At 41.7% G+C, this 6000-nt stretch overlaps 1 protein-coding gene across 5 annotated transcripts in view; it reads right to left on the reverse strand.

Moving 5' to 3' along the window:
* Nucleotides 1-5781, reverse strand: part of PTGFR (prostaglandin F receptor) — a 55987-nt gene extending 50206 nt beyond the window's left edge. Inside the window, exons 1-2 of one of the 5 annotated variants that reach the window (XM_070592699.1) lie at nucleotides 5595-5735; nucleotides 7-81 (exon numbers count right to left, since the gene is read on the reverse strand). The gene's annotated coding sequence lies outside the window, so the exon portion shown is untranslated. Of the gene's footprint in view, nucleotides 1-6; nucleotides 82-2732; nucleotides 2847-5594 lie in introns of those variants that run through there. The other 4 variants (XM_008543584.2, XM_070592697.1, XM_070592700.1 and 1 more) reach the window with 4 other exon arrangements.
* Between the last annotated feature and the right edge of the window lie 219 nt (nucleotides 5782-6000).

The raw sequence follows: 6000 nt of genomic DNA on the forward strand, positions 1-6000 counted from the left end.
ACATACCATGACAAGTGTGTGCTTGGCAATCATTTTCATTCAGGATTAGATGCTGGACACTTTGCTCAGAAGATGTGCACACTATAATTAAAGTCAGAGAAAAAAGGACTCAGTGACACTGAGGTTGAAATTAAAACTCCATAAAAATCAAAGGGAGTGTTGAAAGTTGATTTTTATAGTTTAAAAAAACTGTCTAGAAAAGCTTTTCTGGAATTTGCCATCAAGATTAATAATAGAAACATGCCCCGGTTTGGTAGTAATGAAAATAATAATACCTTCTTTTATCTTTTTATTTTTATTACATAACTGCTTGATGAAAATCATATTAATGGCAGCAGAGCATTGTCTGATATGGTGCCAGAAGACGAGAGGATGGCACAAAAGACTGGGCAGGGTTCCGCTCTGCTGTACACAGGGTCACTAGGAGCCCGAATCTGGAAGGTACTAACAACAAAACTATTTGATACATAAAAAGTAACATATGTAACACACTTGTAAATTGTGAATTATGATATAAATTAAAACACCCATGCACCTTCTACCTAATTTAAATCCATTAAGGGATTCCTAGGGCTGCTGTAACAAAGTACGTACCACAATTCAGTGGCTTAAACAGAAATTTGTTGTCTTACAGTCTGAAGGCTAGAAGCCCAAAATCAAGGTGTTGGCAAGGTTGGTTCCTTCTGAGCACTGTGAGGGAGAATCTGTCGGGGCCCAAGGCCTACCTTCTGGTGATTTCCTGGCAATCTTTAGTGTTCCTTGGCCTATAGATGCATCACTCCAACCACTGCCTTCACCTTCACCTGCCATTCTCCATGTCTCTGTCCTCACATGACCATCTTCTTATAAGGACCCCAGTCTTATTGGAGTAGGGGTCCACTGTACTCCAGTATGACCTCATCTTAATTAATTACATCTGCAATGACCTTATTTCCGAATAATGTCACATTCTGAGATACCGGAGGTTAGGACTCCAACATACATATCTTTTTTGGGGAGGAGCAATTCAATCCATAACAAAGACTGTTAGAACATTACTAATATTGTTTTATCCATCGGCACATTTCTGCCTCCGTTGCATTCCTCTGTATCCTGCCCCCAGAGACAACTGACATAACCACTATCCTGAATTGTATTGTTGTCATCATTCCCTTGCATTTTATTGTTTTATCACATAAATATGCAAATGAACAAATATATTATTTAATTTTCCTTGTTTTGTAACGTAACTTCTGTAACTTGCTTTTTCCATACAAGAGTTATGATTCATGTATATTGTTATATATAGTGCTAGCTTATTCATTTACAAAGTTCTACAATACCTCAATGTTTTGACATCCAAATTTTTTAATAGTATTCTGTCAGTAAGCATTGGGGTTATTTCCAGTTTTTTGTTCTTAGGAAATATTCTACTCTGGTTGGTCTCATACCCATCACCTTGTGTGGGGAGCTTCTGTAGGATATATACCTGGAGGGATATCACTGAGTCATAGGGTATGAGATTGTTCAACTTTACAAGATGATGCTAAAACCTTATATCGATAAATTCATGCTCCTTCAAACTGTGCTTAGGAGTTCCCCTTCAGCCAAAGTCCTGATAATGCTTGGAGGTGTCCAGCTTCTTACCACCCAGGTGGTCGTAAAATGAAATCACATCATGGGCCTAAATTGCATCTCCTTTTCCATTCACGTTTCTTCTGTGAAATAACCGTTCGTCTCTTTTGTCCAATTTTTTGCTGGATTGGTTGTCCTCTTCTTACTAATTTTTTTGTGTATTCTAGATACTAATCTTCTATCAGTTATATGCTTTGCAAACATCTTTTTCCAAATCACAACTTGCCTTTTCACTGTCTTTGTGCTATCATTTTTTACGAGCAGTTCTTGATTTTAATACGATCAAATTTAAATATTTTAAATCACATCCTTTGTGTTGTATTTTAGCATTTTAAAATCCTTCCAGAAACTGGATTATAAAGATATTCTACTCTATATTTTCTAAACATTTTAACCTTTTTGCCTTCCACATTTAAGTCTTTAATCCTTCAAATAATGATTTTTGAGTACTATGTGAGGGAGGAACCCAGGGTTTTTCTCCATATAAATAACCAATATTCATGGTGCCATTATTAAATAACCCCTCTATTATAAGTTGAGTTGTGTCCCCCAAATTCATATGTTGAAGTCCCAAACCCCAGTACTTCAGATGTGACCTTATTTGGAGATAAGGTCTTTACAGCGGTAAATGACTTAAAATGAGGTCAGCAGGGTGGGTCCTAAGCCAATATGACTGGTGTCCTTGTGAAAAGGGGAAATCTGGAGACAAACACACGTACAGGGAGAACACCATATAAACATGAAGATGGCCAACTACCAGACAAGGAGAAAGGGCTGGAACAGATCCTTCCCTCACAGTCCTCAGAAGGAACCAACTGTGCCAACACCTTGATTTCGGGCTTCTAACCTCCAGAACCGTGAGACAATGAATTTCTGTTGTTTACTCCACCCAGTTTGTGGTACTTTGTTCTGGCAACCCCAGCAAATTTATACACCCTCCCTTCCCCACTAACCTGGAATATCTGTATCTCATATATCAACTTTCCATATATGTATGAGAAAATTATTATTTGTTGACTGCCTACTATATGGTAAAAACTATACTGGTACTTTAATCATGTTATAATATTTAATCCTCTAAACAAATGTGTGAAGTCCATGTGGCCATCATCTCTCACCTGAATTATGGCAACAATCTCTTCCTAATTGTCTCCGGTCTTGTTTGACTCCAATCCATTGCCCCATGCAGTCAGATCAATCTGCTGAGTATGGGCTCCAAGGCCAGACTGGCCAAGTTCATACGCAAGGCCCTCCTCTTATAATAATTCCATAACGTTAGGAAATTACCTAATTCTTTTATGCCTTGGTTTCCTCATTTTAACAATGCAAAACATAACAATACTTACCTCATGGACTTGTCATAAGAATTGATTAGTTAAGTGCTTTGAAGAGTACCTGGTGCTCCCTATGTGGTAGCTATGACTAGACCCACCTCTAAAATGCAAATATGGTTATGTTGGGGCCCAACTCACAACCCCAAAATGGCTTCTCATTTCTCATCATTTCTGTTAAGCACAGTCCCAGTTGAGCCTCAGTTATGAGAGGTTAATTTTTTTTAAATATTAATTAGGTTTGAGAAAACTGTTAAACAAATATTAAACAGAATCTTTTACCAAAGAACATTGATAGATACTAATGTGTGTTGTGAATCTTCTGGAAGGGAGAGTTCTCAGTGGGTCCCACTGGACTCTGGTCTTACGGGGAAGTACTGTTTAGGAAGTGCTATTGTCACCTTTAAGGTAAACTCTGAATTCTTTAACGTGGTTTTCAGGGCCCTTCCTAATCTATCCAGCAACTTCTCCCCACAGGCTTAACTCTCATTGCTCACCCCTAGAACTCTGTGCCTCAGCAACACTGACATTCTCAGCTCCTGAAACCAGTCTCTTGCCTTCAGTCATGCTCCCCGTTTAATAACCCTCCTTCAACCCTTCGCACACTGCCTGACTCCTATTGAGGCTTCACGGCTCAGTACCCCACAAGTCAGTGTGCTTTCTGCACATCATGCTAACTGCACAGCTGTCATGGCCATTGTGTTTCCAGCACCTTGCACAGGCTGTAGAGGTGCTCAGGAATGAATGAATAAACGAACAAATGAAGTAGGTATACTACAGATGTGGAAATCCAAGCACAAAGAAGTGATTAGAATGGCAAGCACATGTGACACAACCAAGTCTGACCACAAAACCCATGCTCCTACCAACTCTTGGTACTGCCTCCGGGTTAACAAAACACAAAGCGCTGTCCTTTCCGCACAGGGTTTGTTGTTGCTAATCTCACCATCAGAAGGACAGATGCCTGTATTGTTTTTCTTTCAGTGCAAAAAGTTTTGCAACAATCCATCTACATTCTTTCACAATATCCAAAACCAACAGTGGCCCTTTATTAGCACTAATGTTTTTATTAACTCTTCATGACAGGGGCAGAATAGAAAGTCTGCCAGGTGGAAAGAAGGGAAGGCTGGAAGGAGGCAGAACAGAAAAATAATATGTATGGATTTCCCGCCCTGTGCCCAGCACTGTGACAGGCTCTTTTAATGTACGCATTAACACCATCAGGTGGTTATTTAAAGAAACTTTGCCTCCTTCCCCTTTTTAGTTCATGCTTGCATATGAAAAGATGTAGAATTTACATCTATTGACAACTGACTATGTGTTGAGTACCATGTTAAACACTTTGCATGTGTATTCGATTAACCTTCACAAGAACTCTATAAGAAAAGACAAAACCATGATTCTCCTTTTGCACATGAGGCAACTGAGGCACAGAAAGATGAAGGGTTCAATCACCTGACAGTAGAGGAGGAACTCAGCCCCAGGTCTGTTCCACTCCTGAGTCCTTGACCTTAACCTGGCCCAGACTGCATCACTGAAAGTGATGAGCAGCCAAGACTCCCCTGCTCACTGTAGCTGAACATGCAGTGTTGTCCAAGTATTGGCGACTGCCACGGAATGTCCTTTGGTGGCTACGTGGTCAACAGGGGTCATCTTGACACCCTGACTGTATTCACTTCTTGTCCAAAATCTTCATGTGAGCTTTGCTTTCATGAAGCCTCAAAACCCCAGCATCCAAATCTAAAGCAAATCTGAAACCAGCAGGAAGGATGATGAGATCATCCTTGGAAAAGTAAAGAAAACCATCCCTAAAAAAACATTAAAAATTAGTCCCCTGAACTGCAATTCAAGTGAAGAAAGCTTGAAAGGGAAAGTATTGACAGGCTTGCTGTTCCTCTAATTCAACACAAAGAGGAAACTGCTTTCCCTGGAAGATGGAGCCATCACAGCCATGGAAACAACATCAAAAAGCTAAGCTCCAGAGTACAACTGGCTTCTTGGGCATGCAGCCAGTAGATCTTGAAATTCTTAATCATTTTATCTTTGCATTTGTGTGTTGTAAGTGAAGTCTAATGGGACAATGGCGCACGCACCAGGGGCTTAGAAGCTCTGGCTCCTGCACCATCCCACCTCATGGGGGTAGACCTCTCTGTGACAAGTTCTCAGCCACCCATTCCCTTGTCCTAGACCCCAACCAGCCTCCCCCTCCCCACCCCCACCTTAGAATTGCTGCCACTCTTCACCTAGGAAGGGGCCTGGCTGAGAGCTTGCGTAGGGTTGAGATTGGTACACACCCTATGGCATCTTGGGGCAGGGCATGGTTGCTGCCAACCCACTCCAAGTGAGACTTGTCTGGGCCAGCACAGGGGCAAACCTCGCACCCACCCTCATCCAGGCACTGAGCACATACTGGCACGGAGATTTAAGATCTTTAGGGGTCACCCATCCACCTCGGGTTGGGGCAGTGGGCCCATGGAAATAGGGGACACCTGGCTCGACTCCCCCTGCCCAAGTCCCAGCTGGGATGCTACACCTAGGTCCCTTGGCTGGTGGGAGGAGGAACCCAGTAGCCTTGAGGCCCAGGCAAACACACATGCATGCCAAATCATGGAGCAGGACCCTCAGGTGCCGGTGAGGGTCTGGACTCACCCATGAGTATCCCAATGCCCCAGCTGCCCCTTCAGTCAGCTCCATGACTAGGGGATCCTCTCTTCTTCCTTCCAACCTTCCTCATTCTGTCTTGAGTTTGTCTCTGACCAGCTTCATTATGTTTTGAGTTGGTCTCTGGCCAGCTAGAGGCACCCTCGAAGGACAAGCCATGCAATACAAATTGTGCAATTTCCGTGACTCCACATACCAATGAAATGTTCTGATATTTACATTTGGATTGGCATTGCACAATATAGAGATGAGCAATAGAATTCATGCAATTAATTTAACATTTTAATTTTTATTTACTTAGTATATCAACTAGCGAAAAAACAGCACCATGACAAGTCGAGAGCAAGACCACAAAGGAAAGGAAAAAACTTTTTATTTTAGTACTTTTAATAGT

The sequence above is a fragment of the Equus przewalskii genome, chromosome 24 (genome assembly GCF_037783145.1).
Source record: "Equus przewalskii isolate Varuska chromosome 24, EquPr2, whole genome shotgun sequence".
NCBI lineage: Eukaryota > Metazoa > Chordata > Mammalia > Perissodactyla > Equidae > Equus > Equus przewalskii.